The sequence below is a fragment of the Gossypium hirsutum genome, chromosome A11 (assembly GCF_007990345.1).
Source record: "Gossypium hirsutum isolate 1008001.06 chromosome A11, Gossypium_hirsutum_v2.1, whole genome shotgun sequence".
Classification (NCBI taxonomy): Eukaryota; Viridiplantae; Streptophyta; class Magnoliopsida; order Malvales; family Malvaceae; genus Gossypium; species Gossypium hirsutum.
This window is the reverse complement of record NC_053434.1, coordinates 81,208,725-81,222,858: the sequence shown is the minus strand read 5'-3', so window position 1 is coordinate 81,222,858 and position 14,134 is coordinate 81,208,725.

Sequence of the window (14,134 nt, the reverse complement as noted above, 5' to 3'; positions counted from 1 at the left end):
GCCATGAAGGCTGCTTAAGTACCAAGCTCTTCGATTGGATCCAATCCTAGACATGCCCACGACCATTGCCACACTTTGTTATATCGAGTTTAAATTGGTTTAAGTGGACGTCTTTGATGAATCGAATAATCGTGGTGTTGTGATATTTTGAAATCAAGTATCGTTTGAAAAACCCGTCCTAAGTCTAGCCCATTTGTATAGTTATCAACAAGTTTTAAAGTTTTAAAAATAAAATAATCCCGAAAAGAAGTAAAAGGAAAGTTAAAATGGCCTTATTACAACCCAAGAATAAATAATAATTAAAGGAAATTTAAAGAAAATCAAGGCTTATATAAAAGCCTAAAGGCGATCACCGTGGCCACTCTGAATCCCCTCCGGCCTCAAGTCCCCACATCAAGGCCCACCTGCAAGGTTAAGGAAGGGGGGTGAGTTTGGAAACTCAGTGTGCAACAAGCCCCTTTCAGAGCCCAAAACAATATCAGCCTGCTGGGCCTTAGCCCAAGTCTAATCTCAATATGTATATACTGGGCCGTAGCCTTTTCATAAATCATATAACTGGGCCGAAACCTTTCACAGTAAACGGTATGGCCCATAGGCCCATTTCAATATCACATGTATCGTCAATGAAAAAACAAATGAATGCAAGCCCATTTGGGGAGACTACTCGACCCACCATCCGCTACTCTCCACCCGTACCAACCAACACACCATGTGGGGAATAAGTCAACCCACCCAACCATAACTCTCCACTGGCAGCATAGCTGCTTTATCATATAACTGGACGCCTATCCTCTTTTAATAACTGGGGCAAAAGCCCTTTTAATAACTGGGGCATAAGCCCTTTTAATAACTGGGGCATAAGCCCTTTTTATAACTGGGGCATAAGCCCTTTTTATAACTGGGGCATAAGCCCTTTTGATAACTGGGCATAAGCCCTTTTGCACTTCCTCCATCCATATAAAAACCCAACCCAATGCATTTATGAATACATCACGTGCATATCATACATATCATGTGCATATTATACATGTCATGTGCATATCATACATACCATGTTTATCAAAATCAAATGTATTAAATTCATATATAAACCCTAGGGGTATAATGGTCATTTTTACCTAGGGGCAAAATGGTCATTTCCATGTTATAAGGGCAATCCTACAATTTTACCAAAAATTATGGTTTCCGTGTTCATTAACGGTTACAAACAATTCATGGGTGCAAACAGTGATTCTGGCCCATTTTTAGCGAAATCGAGTTATTGGGCCTAAAACCCCTACTTAGCCGATTTTGTCATCTAGGCCCATTTAGCCTATATTCCATAACGGTTTTATCAGTCTCGATGTGCAATTTATCAGGTTTTCCTTTTCTACCAATTTTTTTCAAATGGTCCCGAAAGCCCATTGGGCCCCACTTCGGCCCCTCGAGGCCAAACTTACCGTGAACGCCAAAAATCACGCTCTTACCGTTTCCAATGTTCCCAATCATCATCTCCACGAATCTAACTACTAATGAGCATTCGCTTGCTCACAAGTCCTCGAAATGCAAGAATTTCGGCATTTCGGCTTTTCGACATTTATCACTTTAAGCTATGAAAAAGGGTTCATTACACACCTGTTTTGCGATATTCCTCGACGAGATCTCCTACACGATTTCTCCTATAATCAAACATTAATAAATCAGCTCACAATAATTGAACCAAATCAAGAACCATCTAATATTAACACTTACACATTCGGCCACCATCCATAATGGCCTTAGGCACCTTACCTTTGCCGAGATTTATGACGAGATCTAGCCACTCTGGTAATCCAAGCTAATCCAAATCGACACTATGCCTTGCTGCTCCTCCACTATAGAAACCATAAAAATATTAAAAGGAGAACCCCATAAAGTCTATACCCATATTCGGCCATCTCCCTAAACTAGAGGGGTTTCGGCTTTTCTTAACCTCCATAATACCGAATTGATTAAAGCTATGAGCACTTACTAAGGTTCACCTACCCAAACGGTTCCAATCCTGTGTCAACATTGATTCAACGCAGTCCCAGCTTCAAAACACTAGCAAAAATCGCACCACAAGGATCCTAAGAATCAGCCACAAAATCACCCAAGGATGCTGTTCTTTCGGCTTTTGGATCACTGAAGAAGAAGTGGTTATGGACCAAAAAGGGTGTTGACAAAAAAGTTGAAAGGCTTCTGACATAACATGAATCGGTTAAAAGAAAAAAGAACAAGTGTATACCTTTATGGAGAAATCGACTTCCTTTGCCTCTTTCGGGATTTGGCTTGTTCCTATTCGGTTAACAATGAAAAGAAGGATGACTTCGGCTTTTACTATAAATGAAAGAGAGGAAGAATGGGGGCAAAGAGTTTATAGAAGATATAATGGAAGAGAAAAGAGAGGAATTGTTTAAGAGAAATCGGCAGAAGTGGGAAGAAAGAAAGAAAATAAAAGAGGAAAATGCCACCCTAAAACCCAATTGTCGAATTTACACTAACCTTCCCCCTTGGCCGGCCATCACTTCCCCCATTTCAAATCTCCTAAATTCTCTCCAAGATGCGCTCCCCCTTATCTCTCCATCATCCCTAAAATCTCTCCCCTTATCACTCCTTAATCCATGCACTTGACTAATTCAAACACCTCCAACAGAATCCACCTGGGTTCCATCACTTACCCTTCCTGCTCATAAAAATAAATAACCTTATTTGCCAACACAGGGAATCGATCCCATGTCTTCCCCTATGCTTCACACGCCACCTTTTTAGGAGCTTAGTGGCGTCACCCTTGCCACTTTACTACAGCTCTTTTTGTGATACATTTCTCCCACAACTTTACATAAGGTCACCTAGCCAGAACCCCTAACTCTTAAGTCCAAATTTTGAAAATTATACCGGGTTTTGGCAAACACATGGGCCTTCCATAAGCCCATTTACATACTCAAATTATGAATTCCATAATCACATACCAAATTTTAGAAACTTACTTAAAATATCAAGAATCGCGAAAAACTCAAAAATTAGGATGTTACATGTTCTCTGTTTTACAGTGTTATAAAGCTAGCTCAGATTCAAGATCATTAGCGACTCACTCACACTATCGGACATATATTTTGGTACCATTTTGAGAGCTGTATATATGGTATATGGCATGTATAAGCTAGTGTCGTTTTGGTATGTTTTGTGTTGTAGTTAGCCATGAGACTTGGCTTGTAAATATTGGTATGTATGACCTCTTAAGTTGGCCTAATTGGCTTGTTTAATAAGTAAGAAATGTGATGTTTATAATGTTCATGTGATAGTTTAAATATGGGATGTTGAATTGGCAAGCTTTTTGGTATGAAATATGTGATAAGATAATGGGATTACACTTTTGAAACTTATGTGAGTTTTAATGATTTTGGTATATTTAGGTTGTGGAATTGAGTAGTGAATTGGATAGTATTTGGATGTTATGCAATATGTATGAAATGGTTCATTCGGTTGCCTATAAATGATGCAAAAATGTTGTGATTTAGTTATTCAAGTCAGTCTCGAGCACGGCCTGGACACACGGGCGTGTCTAGTGGCCGTGTAAGGCACACACCTTGATACATGGGTGTGTATGACCATTTCGATGGGTACACGGGCTAGAAGCACGGGCATGCCATAAAGCGAAAGGGATAAGCCAAGAAAGGTACCTTTACTCTCCTCATGGTTCTCTCTATTTAAAGCCAGCTTCGCATCCACTCTTATGTTAGCTTCCCGATGTGGGATCCCTTTATCATCAGAGTTTAAATTCAACACCAACTCTTGCCGCCCCCTGTTAGCAAAATAAATGCTCTTTGATTGCCATGAGTTTCGAACCCTAGACCTCCTTACCAACTCTTTGACGCCACCTTCCTACATCTTATGTGGCGCTACTTTGCCACTAGACCACAAGGCTTTTTGTGGCACAATTTCTCCAACAATAATCTTAAGGCCTACCTACTATACCTAGGGTTAGATTTACCTTAAACCAAAATTTTTGCTAGAGTCCAGGTTTGAACCCAGGACTTCTCCAACACTTCTCAGCACACTTAACCACTAAAGCAAGCCTTCATTAACGAAATTTACATGCACAACAATATATTATAAGCTGAATTCAACCGCTCCCATGCTTAAGGCCCAAAAATTCTAGGCCAAATTCAGGGTTTACAAATATGTAAAAATTAAAACTAGCCTCACCAGCAGCGGCGCCAACAACTTTTTCGCCTTCAGATGTACCAACATCCAGAGTAGAAATCCTGCACAAAGACGTGAAAACGTGATATCTGCAAGTATATAGGTCATGTTGTATTATAGTTACAACGGAGTAGGTATGTACTTCAAGGATGATACCCAAGGGAGGCAAGCACTAAATTAATTCTAATTTAAACATAAATAGATCTAATTAGCAGTTTAATTGGATCATAGTTTGAAGAATCAAAAGAAAAGTTTATAATAAAGTATACTAAAATTAATAAGAAAGTAAATAAAATAGAAGGAAAATAAATAAATGAAAAATAAGAATTCAAGTAATCAAATTTGTATCAAATTGGGGTATGGGTGATTAGCTAGCTTTAGTAGTCATAATCAACTATTGTCTCAGGCTTTCTTGTTCAATCAACTAGTCAGTACTCCATTAGGATCTTCCTATTTGTCTAGTGAAATACTTAGTGTGTAACACCCCTAACCTGTATCCATCGCCAGAATAGGGTTACGGAGCATTACCGGACTTAATAATTAAACAATCATACATTTCTCATACATTTTTCCTATCCAATAAAATGCATTCTCATTCAATCATATTGTCCCTAATACAAACCCTCGAGGCTCAAATCAATCATTAGAAGTGGCACGGGACTAAACCAATAACTCAAGAAATTTTTGGAAAAACATAGAAAATTTTCAAAGTACAGGGGACACACACCTGTATGGACCAGCCGTGTGTCTTACACGGCCAAAGACACGCTCGTGTCACAGGCCGTGTGGACATTCGAAATGGGATCACATGGCCGTGTCCCAATCCGTGTCTAATCCCGTGTAACTCCTTGACTTGGGTTACACGACCAACCACACGCCCGTGTGACTAGCCCGTGTACCCTTCGGAATGGCCTCACACGCCTGTGTGCTAGACTGTGTGTTAGGCCATGCCAAAACTGTATTGTATACTAACTTATGCCACACGGCCAAGTCACACGCCCATGTGTTGGGCCGTATGGAGCTACTGACTTGGTTTCTAATTAAACATTAGGGGACACATGGCCGTGTTACCTGACCGTGTGTGACACATGGCTGAGTGACACGCCCGTGTCTTTGCCCATGTGGACAAAAATAGGCTATTTTCCAGGCCATCTTTCTCACCCAAATTTGCATCCACCTAAACATGTCAAATGACATATAACATAGCGTTAATAGGCATTCAAAGCAATCTCAACTAAGCCTAAATCATGCTATTTCAATACCAACAACTATATTGCTCGTAACATCATGTTTTGCCAATTCAAAACATACCAATTTCACATCTAAAGGTCACCTAAATGGTTACTTTGAACTATGCATTATTTTGCCTAAACCACATGGATACCATATCTCAAAATTCAACCATTTGGTACTCAAAATATCAATTCATGACAAGCATTCACATAGCAATTATACACAACATAACAAAATGGCCATTTGCACATATATATACATCACCAAATATATCAAAATAAGCCAAATCACATGGCTATACACATAACCAAACATTCATCAATTACAAGCCAAATCAATTGGCTAAATCCATTACCAACACATAGACCATATTAACTACAACACCTATACATGCCATATAACCAAATACATAAGTTCAAAAGTACCAAAGTGACAGCTTGATAGTGTGATGATATCTCCAACAACTCCCAATCCGAGCAAGCTTCGGTAATCACTATAAAACACGGAAAAGTAAATAGAGTAAGCTATAAAGCTTAGTAAGATCATATAGTTAATAAGTAAAGCTTACAATTTATTCTCAAATTAAGTGATCTATCATAAAACATTACAATTCAACTTAATCACAAGGCTAATATATGTTCATCCATATAGTAGATCATGTAACTCACAAACTTCCTAGATTCAATGCTTATACAGTTTGTGTACATGCCTGCACTGATACGTATCCATCTCTTACCCTTTCATATCTTTAATATACCCATTGAACCATTTTAAATAATATCTGTAATGCCCCTTACCCGTGTTCTACGCCAAAAAGGGTACGAGACATTACCGGAACATGACACATGCAATCGTAAGAAACCATGATGTAGTTTTTTTTATATATATATCCAAGTTAAAACAATTCAAATTTCATACTTAATCATGCATCCTCATACCTTATAGCTTGAACGACATTAATTAATATCAATGGTCATATACAAAATGAGCTATCAAATATTGAAGGCTAACATTTTAGGCCAAATTAATTATGACATAAAACAAAAAAACTAAGTCCTCTATACATGCCATAATCCAAAATATTGTTTTTAAAATACCAAAAGAGTGTTGATAGTGTGAATGGATCTCCAACGATCTCTGAATCCCGAGCTGGCTTGGTTACACTATAAGACAAAGGAAAGGAAAGAGAGTAAGCATAAAGCTTAGTAAGTAAGTACGTAAATAATAAACAATTTGTCAACATGATTCTCAAGGTAAAGAAATCATAATTCTACAATTACTCATTTTCAGGTTAAGTTGTTTTCTTGAGTCACAGTCACTAAATTATTTATAGCTGTGTGACACACGGTCAGGTTGCACTGCCGTGTGTCTTCTAGTGCTGAATAAAAAATCAAGTTAGTATGCTCTACATGGCCTAGCACACCGGCATGTGACTTAACCATGTGGCATAAGTAAGTATACCCTACAGGTTTGGCACAGCCTAGCACACATCCTAGCACACAGACGTGTGAGGCCATTTCGAAAGGGCACACGGACTGGTTACACGAGCATGTCGTTGGCCATGTGACCCAAGTCAGGTAGCTACATGGTATCGGACACGGGCTGAGACATGGCCATGTGATTCCATTTCGAATGTCTACATGGCCTGTGACACAGGTGTCTCACACGACCGGGCCACACGGGCGTGTGTCCCCTATATTTGGAAAATTTTCTAGGTTTCATAAAAATTTCTGGAGTTGCCAGTTCAGTCCCGAACCACAACCTAAGCATGTTTTGGGCCTCATAAGCTCGTATTAGGGGTGATGTGAATGATATTTCATGATGATTATATGAAATTTGAAAATGTATGTGAAATGTATGTTTAATTGTTTAATAAGTTTGGTAATGCTCCGTAACCCTATTCCGGCATTGAATACAGGTGAGGGGTGTTACATTATCTATCAACAACCTTTCATTTTCTACCATAAATTTCAAAATTTTAGCATATTCATTCATGGCAAAATTTCTATACTTTGATATCTTTACAAATTAATCCCCAAAATAGATAGATTAGATTATCTCGATCTCAAAAATATAAAACTTACTAAAAACGGGACAAGAAAACACACCTAATTAAGATTGATTAGTTTCCTTTCTCTCTCCTAGGATATTGATAAAATTTGGGGAAGAAGATGATGAAAATAAGATGATATTTTCTATTTACATAGTTATCATCTTTTAATTTTTCTCATTTCTAATTTAGTCCTTAGCCTTTTCTAATTTTTCCATGGATGAATCATAAAAAATATCTACTAACTTTTCTTTAATGGTCTAATTACCATATAAAGACCTAAATTTTTGAATTTCATAGCTATTTAATCATTCTAGCTACTAGAATTCAAATTTTACATTTTATGCAATTTGGTCCTTTCCCTAATTTAACACATAATCGGTAAAATTTCTTACCAGAATTTTCATATAACATTACTATCATAATGCAGACCATGCAATAATATTAAAATAAATTTTCTTTTCGGCTCGGAGTTGTGGTCTTGAAACCACTGTTTCAATTTCACTGAAAATGGGTTGTTTCAACTCTCCCCCTTTAAGAATTTTCATCCCCGAAGTAAAGAGAACTTTCACTAAAGCCACCTTTTTGTTTCTCAACTCTTTTGTTTAATGTGCTAATATTTTGATCGGTTCCTCACTATAAGTCATATCAGGTTCAATCTCAACTTCTGTCGGAGAAATAACATGTGAAGGATCTGACCGATAACTTTGTAACATAGACACATGAAAAACATTATGAATCCGATCAAATTTTGGAGGTAATGCTAACCGATACGCAATAGGTCCAATTCTTTCAGTGATTTCATATGGCCCGATAAACCATGGACTCAATTTTATTTTATATCCAAATCGGAGAACTTTCTTCTAAGCTGATACTTTTAAGAATACCTTGTCGTTGACTTGAAATTCTATCTCTTTTCTTTTAAGATCAGCATAAGACTTTTGACTATCAGAAGTTGTTTTCAAATTGTCCTGAATCACATTCACCTTTTATTCAGTTTCACGGACTAAATCAACTCCGTGTATCTTTTTCTCACTGAGCTCTATCCAATACAATGGAGTTCTACATTTTCGGTCATACAAATCTTATTACGGTGCCATCTTAAATATGGGCTGATAGTTGTTATTATTGGCAAATTCAACTAAAGGCAGATGTTTTTCCCAGTTACCTTCAAATTCAAGCACACAACACTGAAGCACATCTTCTAAAATTTGTATAACATGTTCGGATTGTCCATCAGTTTGAGGATGGAATGCAGTATTGAAATGTAACTATGTACCCAAGGCTTCTTGCAGTTTATTCGAAAATCGAGATATAAATCAAGGATCTCTATCTGAGATAATGGAGACAGGCACTTCATGCAATCTAACAATCTCAGAAACATATAATTCAGCCAACCTATCCAAGGAAAAATCCATACGTACTGGAATAAAGTGTCTAGACTTTGTTAGTCGGTCGACGATTACCCAAATGGCTTCTTTCTTCTTCGGAGACAGGGGTAACCTTGATACAAAGTCCATGGTAATTCTTTCTCATTTCCATTCTGGTATTGTAACTGGCTGTAATAATCCTAAAGGCACCTAATGTTTATCTTATACTTACTGACATATCAAACATTTAGATATAAATTTAGAAATATCCCATTTCATTCCCAGCCACCAGTACATCTTTTTCAAATCATTGTACATTCTATTACTACCAGGATGAATAGACATGTTACCATTATGAGCTTTATGTAAAATCTTCTATACCAATTTCGAGTTCTTTGGTAGGCATATTTTGCCTTTGAATAACAAACAACCATCAGAACCAATCAAAAATTCTGAATCAAGATTCAACTCACACTGTTCTCATTTAGCTTGTAATTTACTATCATCTTTTTGAGCTTTACAAATCTATTGCAGAAATGTTAGTTTAGCTTTTAATTCAACTATGATTAAACCATCATCAGATAATGACAATCGGGTATTCATTCCTCACAAAGCAAATAGGGATTTTCTGCTTAGAGCATCTGCAACCACATTGGCTTTTCTTGGATGGTATTTAATAACCAAATCATAATCTTTTAATAGTTCAAGCCACCTGCACTGTCTCAAATTCAAATCCTTTTGTGACACCAAGTACTTTAAACTTTTATAATCAGTAAATATATGACATTTTTCACCAAATACGTAATGCCGCCAAATTTTTAATGCAAACACAATGGCTACCAATTCAAGATCATGTATCAGATAGTTCCTTTCATGTGGTTTTAGCTGTCTTGAAGCATAGGCTATTACTTTACCTTCTTGCATCAATGCACAGCCTAAACCATTTAACGATGCATCACTGTAAATTATAAATTCCTTACTCGATTCAGGCTAAACTAACACAAGTGCTTCTGTTAATAAGGCTTTCAACCTGTCAAAACTCTGCTGACATTTATCAAACCGCTCAAAGTTCACATATTTCTGTAATAATCGAGTCATCGGAGAAGCTATCATTGAGAATCCTTTAACAAATATCTGATAATATCCAACCAATCCTAGAAAGCTTCTGACTTCAGAGACGTTCTTTGGTGGCTTCCAATTAACAATGGATGAAATTTTATCTAGATCCAGACGAATACCTTCTGTAGATACTATATGTCTGAGAAAATCAACTTCCCATAACCAAAATTCACATTTACTGAATTTGACATATAATTATTTCTCACGCAAGATTTGCAACACTATTCTCAAATGTACGACATGCTCATTTTGATCTCAAAAATATACCAAAATATCATTAATAAATACCACTACAAAGTTGTCTAAATACGGTCTAAAGATTCTATTCATCAGATCTATAAATACCGTAGGTGCATTTGTAAAATGAAACAACATTACAAGAAACTTATAGTGCCCGTACCCAGGTTTGAAAGCTGTCTTTGGCCCATCTAAATCTTTTACCAGTAGCTGATAATAATTGAAATGAAGATCAATCTTCGAAAATACAGTGGCACCTTTCAACCAGTCAAATAGATAATCAATTCGAGGTAGTGGGTACTTTTTCTTTATTGTTACTTTATTTAATTATCTGTAATTTATACACAATCTCAATGATCCATCTTTCTTATTTATAAATAGAACCGGTGCACCCCGAGGTGAAAAACTGGGTCGAGCAAAGCCTCTGTCAATCAAGTCTTGCAACTATACTTTCAACTCTTTTAATTCGGTAGGAGCCATTCTGTATGTTGCTATGGATATTGGTATTGTTCCTGGAACAAGATGTATAGAGAACTCCACTTCTCTAACTAGTGGTAAACCAGGTAATTCCTATGGAAATACATTAGGAAATTCGCAAACAACCGGCATTGATTGGATCTTCGACTCAGATACTTTAGTATCTGACACATATGCAAGATGAGTATCATATCCCTTTCTGACATATTTTTGTGCTAATATTGCTAAAATCACCTTAGATAACCCATCCAATTTATCATATTCAACATGGAGTAACTCACCATTCTAACATTTCAACATAATGTATTTCTATTTACAATTCACCACTGCATCATGTTGGGTTAGCCAGTCTATTCCCAAAATCACATCAAATTCATAAAATGGCAATAGCATTAAATTAGCCAAGAAACAACAACTCTTTACCATCAACGGATAGTTTTTACAAACTTTATCAACCATAACATACGGCCCAGTGGGTTTGAAACTTTAACCACAAATTCAGTGAATTCAACAGGTAAATTTTTAGCAGACACTAAATTTGTGCATATGTATGAATGTGTTGAACTAGGATCAATCAAAGCAGTAATATCAGTATCAAGTAGAGAAAATGTACCAGTAATGACGTCTGGTGCAAAAGCATCTTCTCTAGCACGAATAGTATATGTCTTTATCGGTGCTCGTGCCTCAGATTTAACTATTGAGTCTTTTGTATTACCTCAGCTACCACTGACATTTTTGGGGTGACGAGATGGTCTACCTCTCGAGGCGAGATGAATCGATTTCAAATTTTGATTAATTTCTTTTTCAATCCTTTCCGGTAATCTTTGAGGAAATGATCAAGAGAACTACATCAGTAACAGGCTCCACTTCTCAAACTACATTCCCCAAAATGAAATTTGTTGCAATATTTACATTTCAGTTTGAGATTGCTGACACTTCCAACACTGGTTACAGATGGAGACGAGGATCTTGGATTTGAGCATTGAGAGCCTCGCTCTTTCCCAGAATATCCCGTAAAGGTGGCAGAACAATCGAGGTATTTCTTTGATTTCTTTGAAGCAGATGATTGTGATTTATCCAAAAATCTTTTACCATAAATCCAAGCTTCCCTCTCTACTTGCTTCTTTTCTTTACTTAATCCCCCAGCTTTATATGCTTGATCGGCTAACACTACAAATTCCCTCAATTCAAGGATTCCAATCAATAGCTTGATATCTTTATTTAAGCCCTCTTCAAAACATTTGCACATATCAGCCTCAGTTGGGACCCATTGTCTAGCATACTTACTTAAATGAACAAATTCCCACTTATATTTAGAAACAGTCATGTTTCCCTGTTTGATCTTTAAAAATTCTTTCTTTTTCTGATCCAGAAATATTTGACTGATGTACATCTTTCTAAATTCAGTCTGGAAAAATTCTCATGTAATGTTTTCTCTCGGTACAACAGAAGTTATGGTGTTCAACCAATGATAAGCTGTGTCTTTTAATAACGATACTACACATTTCAAACACTCAGGTTGTAACAGTCCGAATTAGACCCTAATCGGAATAGTGGTTTTGGGACCATGAATCAAAGTCAGAAAAATATTTAAAAATTATTTTGTGTTTATTTTGTGTGAATTTATATCTATGAAATTTTCGTGATTTAATTTTGTCGTTTAGGTATCCGATTAAATAAAAGGACTTAATCGCGTAAAAGAGAAATTTGGTGGTTATTTCCAAAAGGGACCTAATTGCTATTGGCTTCTTTAATGGGAACCTTTATGTTGTAAATAGTCCACTTACAAATTATTTGGACGATATTAGGCTTATAATATAAAGTTTTTATAATAATTCATTAAGGTTATATTTGTAAATTGAACTTTAAGTTATAATATGTTATAATATATATCATAAAACATAAAATAAAGTTAACATATGTGTTATTTTTATTGTTCTTGCTGAAACTAAATAAAAGAAAAAGAAACTAGGGTTTGATTGTTTTCAAGCTCAATCAAGGTATGTGTTTAGCTCGATTTTTGACAATTTCTACGTTTTTGAGATCGTTGCTTTGAGTACTACAAAACCATGCTTAAATTTTTTTATTTTGGTGAATATTTTGAGTTATGCCATTATTGAGAGCTTGTGATTTTTGTTGTTTGATGATGGAATAAGAAAGATATGTTTTAGATTAACATGTTTTGTATTGGAGTTTTTCATGATTTTAAGTAATTAGGACGAAATTGCAAAAATAATAATTTGAGGGACTAAAATGTGAAATAAATGATATATATGGATTTGTATGAGTATGGGTAAAATTCGACCGAACATTGGTATGTTGAAATTTTGTATATTTTGTGTTTTGTGCAATAGGGACTAAATTGTAAAAAGTGTAAATGTCAGGGGTAAAATGGTAATTTTCCCATTTATGTGTTTTTGGACTAAATTGAATGAAAATATTTTTTAATGAGTTTAATTTGAATATGTTTAGATCAAGAACCAAAGAAATTGAATTTGGATTGGGGGAAAACAAAAGTTGTCGACTAGCTACCCTGTTCCGTTTTGTATCGTTCGAGGCAAGTTAATAAGCAAATAGGTGTACTAAATTTAAATTAAATGCTAAGTATACATGCTGGATTGAAATATATGAAATTATGTATGCTATGGCAGAATATGAATAAGTTGGCTACTATATTTCCGAATTCGTTTCGACCGAGTTACGATGTCCGAAAGCCCCGTATGTCCTTCGGAATAGTTAGGATATATATGTCATGACATAGGATTCCGATTTATGTGTGCGAGTAAGACCATGGCATCGATATGTGACTCCGATTTATGTGTGTGAGTAAGACCTTGTCTGTGATTGTGGCATCGATTTGTGATTACATTTAAGACCATGTCTGGGACATTGGCATTGTATGATATATATGTGATTATCCGAGTGTCCTATCAAATTTTGAATGGTTCATCGGGCATAGATAAGTTGTGTTCGAATGTGTAAAATGAGCTAAATGGCCAGGTATGAATTAGCTTGTTATTACCTAAAATAAGGTAAATGTATTTGGCCTTGAGATTATTATTGGAATGAGCCTTAAAATTATGCATGCACGATTATGTGTATTCAGTTACATAATTTACAAATGTATATGAAATTATATTGTGACTTACGAGTTTGTGTGTTTGTGTGTATGTGAACTAGGTTGATAATGATTATTTGGCTATGGAAATTAAATGGTAATATATTAATTTGGAGATATGAGCATTCGGTCAAGGTGACTTTTATGAATGAATAATTATATTTATAATGTGACTTTTATATGTTGGGATTTAATTGTGTTAAGATGATATACTTTGGCCTAATTTAATTAAGTTGATCACATTATTAAGTTACTCATTTGCTTATGACTTACTAAGCTATAAAAAGCTTACTTTGTGTATATTTGTGTCTCTATTTATAGATCTTG